We start from the raw sequence: 14,580 nt of genomic DNA, 5'->3' as shown, positions 1-14,580 counted from the left end.
TCCTAAGACCCGTTAGAAATTTAGGGCTATATAACGATATAGGTTTGCTTGTATCAAAGTCGAGAGACAAGCTTCAAGAAGATCGAGATAAATAGAGAACTACATTCATTTCCATCAAAATTTGCCAACATCGAGATGAAAAAAAGGGATAAGCTACGTTCGTAATCCACAGTTATCGAGATCCGCAGAGATCGAGCTGCACAGAGATCGAGCTGCACAGAGATCAAGCTGCACAGTGATCGAGCGGTACAGAGATCGAGCTGCACAGAGATCGAGCTGCACAGAGATCGAGCTGCACCGAAATCGAGCTGCACCGAGATCGAGGTGTACAGAGATCAAGCTGCACAGAGATCGAGCTGCACAGAGATTGAACTGCACAGAGATCCAGGTACACAAATATCGAAGTGAAAAGAAATCGAGCTGCACAGAGATCGAGCTGCAACAAAATCAAGCTGCATCGAGATCGAAGTGCACAGAGATCGAGCTGCCTGGGGATGTAGTAACAATGATTGCGGGCTGATTGAGGCAGGGCTAGATGGGGAAGATTGTCGTGGTGTGGGGCCAGGCTATCAGCATTCCCCCGGTAATGGGTAAGATTCCTGACGACATAGCAGCGCCGGGGATTGATGGCTGGCTGCAAGGGAGGCGTGCTCTGCAACCGAGGCTACGCAGGCTGCTAGAGAGTAAAAATGTTCACAGTCCTGCACTCATTTATCGATATTCTGTAAATGACAGTATCAATTGTTTTAAAATGTCAATATGTATATAGTATATGTTCATGCAAAATTTTTTAATTAATCCATTGTTATAAAATGTCAAGATATACATCATGTATTCATTTAGTGAATTTTTAATTAATTTATTTGAAATGAGTGATTTGATTTGATCCGTGTCATTTATTCAAAGTGTGAGTGGCTATTGGCAGGAGCGGTGATACATTTTATTCTAATTTAAGAGATGTCAACATACATTGTATAAATTCATTTATATATTTTTAATTAATATATTTGAAATGAAAACAATTTGATTTCATTCGTGTCATTTATTCAAGGTGTGATTGGCTGTTGACTGGAGCGCTGTTCCCTTTTTTTTAATTCAGGAGAAAATGAACCATAATGTGCGAGGGCAGTTTAATCTATTCAATAATCCTCTATTCGAGGATGGTTTGAATCTATACAACAAACATTGCTATTAAGAGCAAAAATCTTGATGACCTGAATTTTGAAACTGAATCGCTAATAGATGAATATTATTTTTATAGTAAAAAAATACTTTCTTTAGACTTAGTATCTCTGCTTCATGGAGTTTTTGCGGGAGACGAAAAAAAATTAAATTAAGTACAATTATGGTTAGAAGATATTCTCTCATTAATCTTTAGCTCCACAACATGAATAGGCTTAGGTGAGGGTGCCGCATTAAGTTTTTACAATGAATGAAAAAATTAACATTTCAGATTCAAAGGTATATTAATTTCAGATTCAATATAAACAGTGCGGGTTAAAAGTAGCAGACAGTGAATTAATAAATTGCAGTAAAGTACGTTGAAGTAATGTGTGCATAAAGTACTTAAAGAGTTTATATGCCCGTATGGGGTATAACATCGTTGTGCATCAGTACGGACCATCGACTGGGAACGTCTTTTATAGGAGCGTCGGCTGCGTTCGAAGTCGAATTCTAAATTCGAATTCATATGAACTCTGAGCGTAAAACGTTGTTATACGTCAAAACAGCTCGTGCGTCGGCTGTGAACTCTGAGCGTATAACGTTGTTATACGTCAGAATAATGCATCGGCTGTGAACTCTGAGCGTATAACGTCGCTATACGTCAGAACAATGCGTCGGCTGGGAACTTTGAGCGTATAACGTCGCTATACGTCAGAACCTGTCTCTTATACACATCTAGATGTGTATAAGAGACANGTCGGCTGTAAACTCTGAACGTATAACGTTATACGGCAGAACAGTGCGTCGGCAGGAGCGTCTAATGCAGTAATAAAAGACGCAGCCTCATCACATAAGGCGGCTGCTCAAAGGCGTGCCTTATTTAATACCAGAATATTTGTTCCCCCGCTCGAGGGGATAGGGGATATAGAGTGAGGGAGAGAATCAGAGTGAGGGGATAAAAAGATCGAGAAGAAAGGTAGTAAAGGTGGTGACGTAACGAACGGGAACAGGTAATTTAGTGTAAATAATAAAAGTTTTAATAATAGAGAGAGTGAGATGTGTTCGAATACACGTGGAAGAATAAGTAGGGTAGGATTAAGTGAGGGATAATGAGTGAAGAGTGAGGGCAAGGAGAAAATAAGAGAGAGCTGGAGAGGGAATGAACGAGACTGCCTGTAGTGTGATTCACAAAAGATCAGGCCTTTTGAACCAGATCTTTCCATAATTGACGATTGTTTGAGATAGCTGCTGGACTGAAATGCCTAGCACCTTACGGACCAGGCAATAAGTCCAGCAGCTATCTCAATCAATCGTCAGTTATGGAAAGATCGGGTTCCAAAGGCCGGATCCTTTGTGAATGATGTCACGAAAAGTACAAGAATTGGCAACCGGTCATGGGTCTATTTCTTCAGAGCAGATACTTATATTCTATTCTATATTGTGTTCAGACTTAACGCGTTACGCCAAAAAGTTACGCATAATTTACACAGAGTTACGCACTATGTATAAACGTCACACGCATACTCAGCTGCATCATGACATGGCCGCAGCTGCAGCTGTTGAGGCCGTCAGCCGTGCCGTGAAATTCTGTCCCAATCACCGGGACAAAATTGCACGGTCTTCTTGTGTGGTCGTGTTGATCAATGCCGCTGCCCGGAGCAAGAAAAGCCCTCGCTTCTTGATCGCGTTTCCGATTCCATTTGCCAAGAATCCGTGGCCGTGGTGGCGGGCGGCCGACATTCGATCACAATAACTGCAGATTCCGGCTGCTGACAAATTGGCTGACATGATAGCTATGGGGAGAAGACGGTGCAGACTCGCTGACAGCATTAGATGCAGTGAAAGAATTGTCGGTGTGGATAGATATTGAGAAAGTATTACCAACAGCTGCAAAAAAAACTAGTGTACGATTATTCAGCACTGCAGGTTCTGTGCCGTACAGGTGCTGGAGCGTTCGATGGCATGCTCTGCACTGCAGGTTCTGTGCCGTACAAATGCTGGAATGTTCGATGGCATGCTCTGTACTGCAGGTTCTGTGCCGTACAAATGCTGGAATGTTCGATGGCATGCTCTGCACTGCAGGTTCTGTGCCGTACAGGTGCTGTTGCGTTCGATGGCATGCTCTGCACTGCAGGTTCAGTGCCGTACAGGTGCTGGAGAGTTCGATGGCATGCTCTGTACTGCGGGTTCTGTGCCGTACAGGTGCTGGAGCGTTCGATGGCATGCTCTGTACTGCAGGTTCTGTGCCGTACAGGTGCTAGAGAGTTCAATGACGTGTTCAGCACTATAGATTCTGTTTATGTACCTGCGGATCTAGTCAGAAAACTCCACAGAAATCCATCATGTGCAGTGACGCACACTTTCCGCCCACTGCACGGTAAACAAGCACCGTTCACGCTTCATGCACGGCCGTTGCATTGCATACACTTAACGCAAGCTGCACATGGTAATCAAGCGCATGTCCCCGCGGGGCGCCGCCACTTCCACATGCATTACTTCGTTCTCTGGGGAGCTGCTTGCTCTCCCGCTGCCCACTGTGTCCAGTGCTTCATTCCAGAGTGTCCAGTTTTCGATCGTCATCCTTGTTTTCCAGATTTTCTTGGTGCCACCAGTTTTTCAGTTTTCTTCCCGGTGTGACGATTTCTTCTGGTCCGTTGTGCTCTGACTTTCCAAAAAATCCTGATGTTCCCTCGAGTTTCAGAACGTTTCCTCACAACTTATTTTCTCCAGTACCATGTTTTTTCAAGTTTCTTACTTCCACGCCCTCCTGTGTCTAGTCTTACCCTCTGTGCTAAGCATTCTTGCAGTCCCCAGCCTCCTCAAACTAGTATCCAGCCACCCCACCAGTGTCGAGCCTTTTTCCAAGTCATCACCTTCTCCAGCCTCCCGCCAGTGTCCACAGTGTCCAGTCACACCCCCTTGATTCAGCCGTATATTCTGACCAGCCTTCTCTCATTTACTATTTTTCCTCCCTTTCTTCCACAGTGTTCATACCCTTCCATCTCCCTTCTTTCCTCAGTTTCCAGCCTAACCTCTTTCATCCAGCCGTACTCATATAGTGTCCAGTCTTTCCCCAGTTGTCCAGTTCCACTTCTCCCCACGTCCACCTGTCCAGCACCACTTCTCCCCGTGTCCAGCTCCACTTCTCCCCGTGTCCAGCTCCCTTCTCCCCGTATCCAGCTGTCCAGCTCAACTTCTCCCCGTGTCCAGCTCTGGACAGGCGCTTGGGACGACCGTCACTAATTAAACTCTGCGGTTTGCGAAACGCGCAACAAGTTTTTGCCGCTAACTCATGCATAACATTAAAGCGCGAGACCGATTAGTTTGTTGATGAATAATAGTTTGTTCACTCTCTTATAAATTCCAGACTGAATTTTTCAATGGATTAACTCAGTTTTGTCAGCTTTGATTTTGTTTATCTCATTTAATAATTTTGTTTTAAATTACGATGAATAAATAGTGAGACTGCAAACCCTCTTTCAAAAGTAGCGTTTTTCCGGCATCTATATTTTTCCACGGAAAAATAAAGGCTTTGAGAAATTGCAGTAGAGATTTGCTAATTTTCATTCTTTGTTATTGCTTGCAATAGGAAATTGTGTGAAAATGTAGAAGAAGAACAAAATTGAACAAGGATGACTAAGGGTGGACATCCGAAGAAACATAACCGAAGAGGCCTTTTTTTTGAATCTCCATAAAATAAGTCATGATAGCACGAATTACCATATAATATATCTATATAATCAAACGGTATACATGCATTATAACAAATAAATATAAATTACATCCCATACATTCACATCAGTAGACATTACGTTATGGTTTGTGAAAAAGAATAGGATGAATTAATTTTCCATGTGATCAAAACTTGGGCATTTTTGTGCATCCATGACCAATCTTACCTCATTAATTTTGATTCGTCATTTGTGTTAGGCAGTGTCTTTCAGCAATTGGCAAGATTATTGTACTAATGATTATTGTCAATCAGTTTTAAAATTTATTATACCTCATAGTTCATCAACGTGGTACCAACGATACTTTAGATCACAATCAGCCAGGGCAGATACTATAACAAATCCCATGAACGTGGCAGGATCCCTCAAAATTGTGCAATTGTGTTTGGAAAGAAGAGAGTATTACTGAGAGCTTCCGTTCGAAGACAGAACTTATTTAAATGATTGCTGTGCAGTTATTATCAATAAAATGTTGCAGTGTAAATTTCTATAGGCCTTCATGAGTAGTTCAAGAACCACTCGCAAGCAATTTCTAATGTTCGTGGGGTGTCTATCGATTCGATACGCCAATCGATTCGTTCCGCTTCACCAATAACTGCGAACTTGGTTTCAGTTTATTAACCAATGAATTAATTGCTTCTGGTTAAAAAAGGCATTGCAGATAAGGAATTAAAAAATTTTTAATAACTACAGTAAAAATTTGGCTTTCACTTCTTTTAAATTTGTAGGATTAACTAAAAAGACCCTCGCTTTTCCCCCAAAAGATACCCTCGTTTTTCTTTTCCTAAGGTATTCTCATTTCTAGCGATTGTAAAAAATAGATCTCAACTCCATTAAAATGCCGTTCCATGGTACAAAAGCTAGAGACTGAAGCTTGCATTTCCTCAGTATTGTGTTTGCACGTGGTAATTCCTTTGAAACTTCGTCTCTACTTCATCAGGAACTGGGGACAAAAGAACCTCACGTTTCCCTACATTTTGCTCAAGAGCTTACGATCGAGCTTGGCATTTCACCGGAATTCGCAACATTGCCGTCGATATCAGGAATTCTTTTGAACGCCCGTGGAACAAAAGCTCGCGGCATTCCCGTATGTGTGAGCATGCAGAATTGATCAGCAATGACCTTAAAGGACTTATTTCACGGCTGTGAACAGCCGCCGTACTTCATGGCTGCTCCATCTATAGGGTTCGCATTCGCAACTCAATTTCATTGGAGAATCAATGAACTGAGTTGGCGTAGTGAGATAATTAGTTAAAATTAAAGGAGCCATTTAATCTTCGATTGGACCGATAGAATTCAGTTTATATTGCGATAAATACAGAAAACCTTGCTCATTGAAAAAAATGAAGGAAAAAACTGAATGACTGCGGGATGGGGCGAAATCCGAAAGAACACATAACCCGTTCATTCTAGCGGGTGGCCGAGTAATAGCTATGTCCAAACTAAGCTTTCTTGCGTAAAAAACAATGAATCCTAAAAATTGTACGAATTTGCAGTATTAATGCATTCCATGGGCTGCGCTGACCTTTGGAAAAGTTGCCCTTACCAACAGGAAACGAAATGGGCGAGGCGCCACGGTGCACGCAGCTACAATGTTCAGCGTAATCGACGCGTTTTCGACGGCCATTCAAAGACAATTGGTTGGCCGGTTATGATACGTCAATGATTCTGTTATGGAATACAGTGATATTTGCCAGGGTGGCATTTGATGTAGCTTAAAGTATTGATGACTAGCGAGACGCTGATTTCTACACAATAGATTTCCTGTTGAGGAACCCCTTTACATTGTTAGGAAACTTCTTTAAAACTTGTAGCTCGCTTGAGGGTGAACAACAACTGTTCTTGATGAACGCGTCTTCGAGTTATTTGCAAAACCTGACCAAGAAATAAATTTTGGAAACATGGAAGTTGACTAGTCAGTCGGACCAACTAATTACGAGGTATGTCGAAGGCTACTCCCATTTGCGGGTCTGATGTGTGTTCAAAAGTGACTGAAATATTCATGTTTAATATTCGAGTGTGAAAAGTGGGTTTATTTTAGATAATTTTTTAAGTTTTGGCGTCGAATAGAGCTATTGGCGAATTAAAAATGATAGCTTAGCATGAAAAGCCGGCACGGCATTATGCGCTTCATCGTTCCTACAGTGCGTTCCCCCAATTCTTAAAAAGTCCTTTGTTAGTGGCCCTATAGTGATTATTATTTCAATGATTTAATGGTCCCTGCGGAGGTTGAAGGTAATAAATGGATCCTGTAATCACGTTGAACTTCTGTTATTGACATCGTTATTGACTGTAGCGATAATTTTTGTTCTTTCTTCTTTGCTGTAGCGAATCATGATGAAAATTTAAGGCTTGATAATTAAACACAAATTTAGCAAGCTATACAGGATAATGACGTAACTTTGATGCAATATTACCATGAAAATGTTCTTCTTTTAAATAAAACAAGTTTCAACTTCATAACGTTCTTAGTTTTTTATTTATCAACAAATTAAAAGGGTTACTTAATTCTGAAACACCCTGTACCTTAAGGACCACAAAGTCCTCAGAATACGATAGATACAATGAAGAAAGTCTCTAAAATAATTCCAGTGAATAATTCCACAATACGCTATAGTTGAGTAGCGAATTATTTGCATTCCACCTCTTAATCGCATCAATAATTTTAATAAACGAATCAATAATTAAATAATATTTATTTCAAGTCTCGTTGTATTTACTCTAACCTATCTCTATTGTTTTAAAAGTGCGTAAGTTAAGCAGCAGAGCAGATCGATTGAAGAATTTGCCAAGCATGACGAGTAAAGTTCTAATCGACCCATGAGTGAGTGGGTGTGAGTCGTGGAATTCCTCACCTCATGACTCACGTTACTCACTCGTCGTTATTGTGAATCATTTCATGCCTCATGCTTCTTTCCCAGCGTGCGTGAAAAGTAATGCTTCCTCGGAATTCACATCGTCGAGGTTGGAATCGAGGCACAGTTTCTTTCTGGGAATACTCAGCACATGGCATTCGTTCCAGAGTAACAATAAAATGGGCTTGAACCACGAGAACAAAAATGTAAGCTCAATTCTCACTCAAGTACAAATAAGATTATCATATGGATTGAAGTTTAATTAAAATCCTGCGTAAATAATGATATTTTCACCCATTGATGTACCTCTATTTACTTTCCATTAATTAAGTGATAAATCAATCTGCAAAAAATGAAGTGCGCGAAAAACATTCAGAACAAATCAAGTTGCGTAGTCAGCGTGCTGCATCCATCTCAGCTTCAGTATTATTCACTTCATTATTAATTACGGTGTAGAATGAGTCAAATGATTATTGCTAGCCGTGATGGATATTGTGTTAATAACTTTACCCATGAAATAATCATTTTAGTTCTGCAACAGCAGTTTTTGTAGCGGTCAAAGTGCAGCGCACTCTCGAAGCTTATCAAAAATCCATGTATCGAACGCTCATATCCATTACTGGTTTAAAGGCTGCGTTAGATACCAGGCCTCGGTCAACATGGACCAGCGATGCTGTTAGGACTTCTGAGCGGACGATGAAACCTAACAAAACTTGCAAGACGAAATTGTTACCCTAATTGCGTAGTGTTGGTGATAAGTATCTGAGTATATTTAAATAATACTTACGTAATATTGAAGATAGCTTCAAAAATTTTATTTTACATATATCTTTAAAGAGAAGAAAAGAAGTCAGAAATCGGGAAAAGTTCTGCCAAAGCACTTGCCAACCGGAAACGAAAAAACAGCATAAGCGTAAAAATTTTCGCTCATGAAATTATATTACATTTGTGCACAATTAATTTTTTTTGTAGTATAGCAGTATATATTCCAATCGGTAAATTTAATTCAAAGTAAAACGCCAATGATAATTCAAAAAATTTAAAACCTGGAGCAGCTACAGGAATAACCTGAAACTTGTTATCGTACGATCATCGGTTCGACATTATCAATATTCACTGCACAAACACTTACTCGAGATGTCTGCTAACTCGCTTCTACGAAATTTATCAATAATGTAAACAGATTGCTATCTTCACGCTTCTTATCGATGAACTAGAAATTATATTGTAACAGCTAAAAGTGAAAGCACATTATTTCTTCAATATTGTCATGCTTCGTTCAATGAGCTATTGAAAAACTTATTTACGATTAAGTGGATTTTTTTACAAATATGTTCATTTTAATACCATTTGTTTAGGGTAACATATTTACACACTTATTATACATGAAATAAGAAGTTTTCATGCGCATAAACGTACCCACGCTGAATTTAAATTAAATTGAAATCTAATTTTTTAAACTAGAAATTTTCTGTTTCTCGTTCATTTACCGATAAGTGGCAACAATAATTGAACATTAATGTTGGTGGCATAAATTTTTACATTTTTTGCCACAGTAAAGTATTGAACTTGATGATCACGAGTCCATTTTAGGTTTTTAGGACGATGTTTCCGAGAAGATGATCTGTCACCCATACAGTGTCAGAAAAGTTGTAGAAATGTTCAGCAATGGAGCACAATTTATTATGCAACAGCTACAAAACCAATTTCTAAGTCATGAAAGAATCGCTGTAACTTGTAAAAAATGCTTATTTTATTTGTTCAAATAAAATTTTTATTTGTTCCATCTTCACTCAACGATGCTCGCACAGTCTTCGTATCACAAATATTTGCCCAAATAATTTCCTTAAGAAATATTGACTATATGTAGTAATTCTGACATATAGATTTATTGGCTTTGGAATTATTGAATATCCAGAATGAAATAACCCAATGCTGCCAGCATGTGACAAAAAATTAGTATAATTTTTGTTTAAATTTGTTCTTTACGCTGTAAATCATTACACCAGAAAAATTGCAGAGTTCACACGGGCAAAGTATTATTAGTCTTCAAAGCACAAATCTCACTAATTTTAATATATACCTATTTAATCTCATAATAATGAGTAAAATTAACGAGGACCGAACTGAATTCCTTATTTTCATCGTTATATTATATTATAACGCTATTTCTATCAGTGAAGTGAGATTATATACGCGTGTAAAATGACGCAGCGCGAGTCAATTAGCACCGGGGCAGCGCTAAAGCCCTCGATGATGAAGCGCTCAAGCGCCGGCGATGACATTCAGAGTGACGCCTGTAACCTCCTGCCGTGTTTGTGCTTCCCACGCTCTAAATTGGGCCGAAAGCTGAGTCCATTTCAACAAAATTTGTCATATTGAGTTCCACAGTCGAATTATTTGTTGTCAAAACTTGGCCCATCGTTGGAGGATGGTTGGTCCATGAGTGGCTTCGAACTACCATGCTGCGAGTCAGGCTTCACTCCCACGTGAAAGGATACGAGTAAATAACAAAGCTATATACTTCACTTCTATTAATATATGGTAACCATTGTAGAATTGATGTTATTTTACAGTAAAGTCTGTTTATTATTGTTTAAGATTCATGGTATTTATGTATCAGTGATTGGAATAACATGGCACAAATTTGTGAATTTTAGTTCAACGAAACATAATGTTTAGCGCAACTTGAATTAAAACAAAGATGAGACGTCTTCGATTACTATCCAAGACTGTAACGTCTTCGATTACTATCCAATTGGAAGATTGATGAAAATGAATTTTCAATGATTGGAGCTAATGAAGCTGAGAATAAATGAATTTTTATTAATATGTAAGTTAGGTATAGATGCGACACATGACACATGATCGAAAGCTGCCTTGCAAAGTCCCTCATTCCTTCTCGCTATGCATAAAGAAGAATAAAAATATACGAAAATAAAAATATACTATACCAAAAACACACGTACTCATAATACTACGATTAAATTCAAAATATTTACAGTATTTTCAAATGATCTTCATGCAGGAAATCGACGTTTGCGAGCGACCGGGAGGTTATTTAAGTTATACCTCAATTATAGCTATCAAGTAATGAGGGTGTTGAAATCAATCAATTAATTATTAACTAACTGGCTTGCTTCTGCATGGTACGTCTTCATTGATATGTGTGACGCTAATTAGATACTCGCACTGATTTAATAGAATTAAAAACCTATTTTGATCCGCAATAAAAAACTCTCACAAAAGATACAAAAACAAACGTTTTGCAAGACAGCGGGTTTTTTTAATGAAGTTACCAGCTTTAACGTTGAAAAGCGTTAATCTGAACAAATTCTTTGTTTTTTTCGTATTCTTAGCCTGGGTCATAGTTCTTTCATCTCTCGTGCTACGAATAGGATGTGTGGCTAACTACTTGCAACTAACTTCCTATCCTCTGGATACTCATTAGCAACCATCATTGCGGTAAGCACCATAATTCCTCCAGATTCATCTAAGTAATTTGATCAAGAAGAATGCAGTGCAGCCATGAACTCGACCATCATTATCCTTGCTGGGTAATTATATATCTATTTATTACAACTGTCATTCTGAGCCTTACGATCCTACAACGTATGTGTTCTAGCCAGCGCTTAGCTTCATATAGTCGGTCTTTTCTGGTAGACGCAATAATGTCCATTGTACATGAAGGAAAAATTATTAGACGGTCATGTAATTGAAAAATGCCTCTTCTTTGTCACACAATATGGCATCACTTGCCATATTTTTGAGACCAACTAATGGGATGTGACCCATAATTTCTAGCGACCAAATTAACCTAATTTCATTGAGATCCTTTGCAAAAGTTTTCGCTCTGTTTACCTGTCAGGAACACAATGGATTGCTGGTCCGTTGTCAAAATTTTCTGCAGTATTCACAGGCCCCTAATTAAATATCCAAACCACCATGCACCTTCAGAACTTTTCCGTTATATCATCTGTTACTAACCCAATATCCAGACGACCACCTGTAAAACTTTTCCTCTATATCCCCTGTCACTAACCCAATATCCCGACGGCCCTCTGTCAAAGTTCCTCTATATCCTCTGTCACTAACCCAATATCCAGACGACCACCTGTAAAGCTATCCTCTATATCCCCTGTCACTAACTCAATATCCCGACGACCATCTGTAAAACTTTTCCTCTATATCCCCTGTCACTAACCCAATATCCCGACGACCACCTGCAAAATTTTTCCTATATATCCCTTGTCACTAACCCAATATCCAGACGACCACCTGTAAAAGTTCAGCGATATCCCCTGTCACTAAGCCAATATCCCGACGACCACCTGTAAAATTTTTCCTCTATATCCCCTGTCACTAACCCAATATCCCGACGACCACCTGTAAAATTTTTCATCTATATCCCCTGTCACTAACCCAATATCCAGACGACCACCTGTGGAACTTTTCCGCGATATCCCCCGTCTCTAACCCAATATCCCGACGACCCTCTGTCAAAGTATTCTGCCGCCCTAATCTCGAGCTCGTCGTATCTGTCGGCTTATCAGTTCATTAGGCGGCGGGTCGGCGGCGCGGCGGTCGATCTGTCGGCGTCCAGGTGCCGTGGATCGGCTGAGTTTATCGACCTGCAACGCAGCGATCGATTGTTGTCGACCTTATGCGTATATACGCAGCTTGGGAGGCGTATATATGCAGCTTGGGAGGCGTATATACGCAGCTTGGGAGGCGTATATGCAGCTTGGCAGGCGTAAGGGCAGCTTGGCAAGTGTGCGCATGACTAGGTAGACGTAAGCGCAGCTTGACAGGCGTGAGCGTGGCTTGGCAGAAGTACGGTTGGTTTGGCAGGGGTGCGCGTGACTTTGCAGGCGTGCACGCGGCTTGGTAGCCGATCTCGTAGAATGACTAACGTAAACGCAGCTTGGTAGACGTACACGCTGCTTGGTAGATGTACTTGTAGTTAGCAGCATGCTAGTAGTTTAGCAGTTCGTCGTTTCTTAAATCCAGAGACTATCATTGGAATGGTTCTGTCATTTTTTTCTGCTGGGCCACAATACGATGATGACGCCCACGCTTCTATGACAAGATTGCGAGACCGCGCCTGAAAACATGTTTTCCAGAAATTCAAAGTTTAGGCTACTCCATGTGATAGGAAAGTTTTTTCGTCACGACAATGGCAATCTGATGAGAGGCAATCACTTGAAAGGTTAAGGTCTCTAGTCCTTATAAGGTTTCAAACACAGCCTATAATAGTCGTCATCAAAAACGAAATCATTATTAGTTTTAACCCCTGTAAGTTCCCTTACATTAGCCTTGAACAAAACCATTCTTATAGAAAATGTTTACGGTTGTTCATAGTTGCACCCACAGTTTGCCCCTCTGACACTTACCTCTGTCCTGGTAATCCATGCAGGTCACACATTCAACTTCCCCAATCTTAGTGTAACCATCGGTCACGGCGCGGATTGAAATACATTGCGATTTCGATGTGTTTTTTATACTCTCAGGTCGCTAGCGAATATTCTTATCAAGTAACGCAAATTTGGCTTTGTATGGACAAGCTGGTGGTCGATGGACGTTCGTAAAACTGGACATTGAATAGCTTAAAAAGCTCCATAACTTCATCAGAACAGGTGCTTGAAATTCCCGATGTACACTTTCACTATGACAGTTTCCTCAATTTGTTCGCTCTGTGAGCGCGGGAAACTGCCCACTATACAATTTCCTCATTACGTGCAACTTTTCTTACATGTGACTCCGTTAGCGCTCTATGACGATGGCACAATTATCCACCATCTCTTATCATCCGATGTCGTGGCGTGACGTTAGCCATCATGATGAAATTCTCGCCTATCGCTGGTGATTATTGCCTCGGCGTTCAGCCAGGTGACCCTCGATCAACAGCTGCTGCAAGGGATTTTGATAGCTTGCTCCGCGGTTCTTAGCAACACCCTTGGCCGACGAAGTGTACCAGTATCTTTTCATACGGATATACAGAGAAGGCGCACATATAGGCATTTTTCAGAGGACTGGCGCATGTTATGTTTTTTCCGGCGAATAGCAGTACAACAGGCATAAAGCGGCCTGGCAGACTTATACGAAGTTTGTCTAAAGTCAGGAACAGCCCGTACCAAAAAGAAACGACATTGCCGACAAAGAACCGCCGTGTAACTAAAACAATATTGCCAGCAAGGAAAATCAACTGTGTTTTCCTTGCTGTCAACTGTGAAAATCAACTGTGCCTGCGGCAATGTCAACGAGAATCATTTCAGCCAACCCGGTGCAATAGTGCCGACAGAGCTGTCGGATGTTCCACGTTATGACATTGTTCAGTCCCGTGACCTCTGTCTCGCATATTCTGCTACCATGAATGAAATTCAACACATTTGTTCGTTACCAGGATTCATTATTTGGGTGGAGTGAATCTTCCACCCAAATGCCACGACATTTGACATTTGTGTGGAGTGTGTTCCCTAGTCAGCTGACTTTCCTGCCCAGCTGTTCCTGCTGTCAGGTTTGCGGCTGACGCTAGGATGCGTGCAGCAGAGGCGGTGAAGCAACAGCTGACGATACCATGTGGGCTAGACAAGCCCTGAGGGGTTGACGTGAGGTTTGGGGCTGTCGGGAGAAGAAGATGGTGAGTTTGAGGGCGAGGGTGAGGGAGAGTTCGGAATAGAGGGTGAGTGAGTGTTTGGAGGAGAAGATGATGGAGATTTTGAAGGAGAGGGCACTTTTCAGTGAGAGCAGGAGAGTTTGGAGGAGAGGGTGAGGGAGAGTTTGGAGGGAGGGTGAGGGAGAGTTCGGAGGAGGGGGTAAAGGAGATTTTA

The sequence above is a fragment of the Hyalella azteca genome, unplaced genomic scaffold, assembly GCF_000764305.2.
Source record: "Hyalella azteca isolate HAZT.00-mixed unplaced genomic scaffold, Hazt_2.0.2 contig17652, whole genome shotgun sequence".
Lineage (NCBI taxonomy): Eukaryota > Metazoa > Arthropoda > Malacostraca > Amphipoda > Hyalellidae > Hyalella > Hyalella azteca.
The sequence above is the reverse complement of the archived record's forward strand: the minus strand, read 5'-3'. Positions refer to the sequence as shown.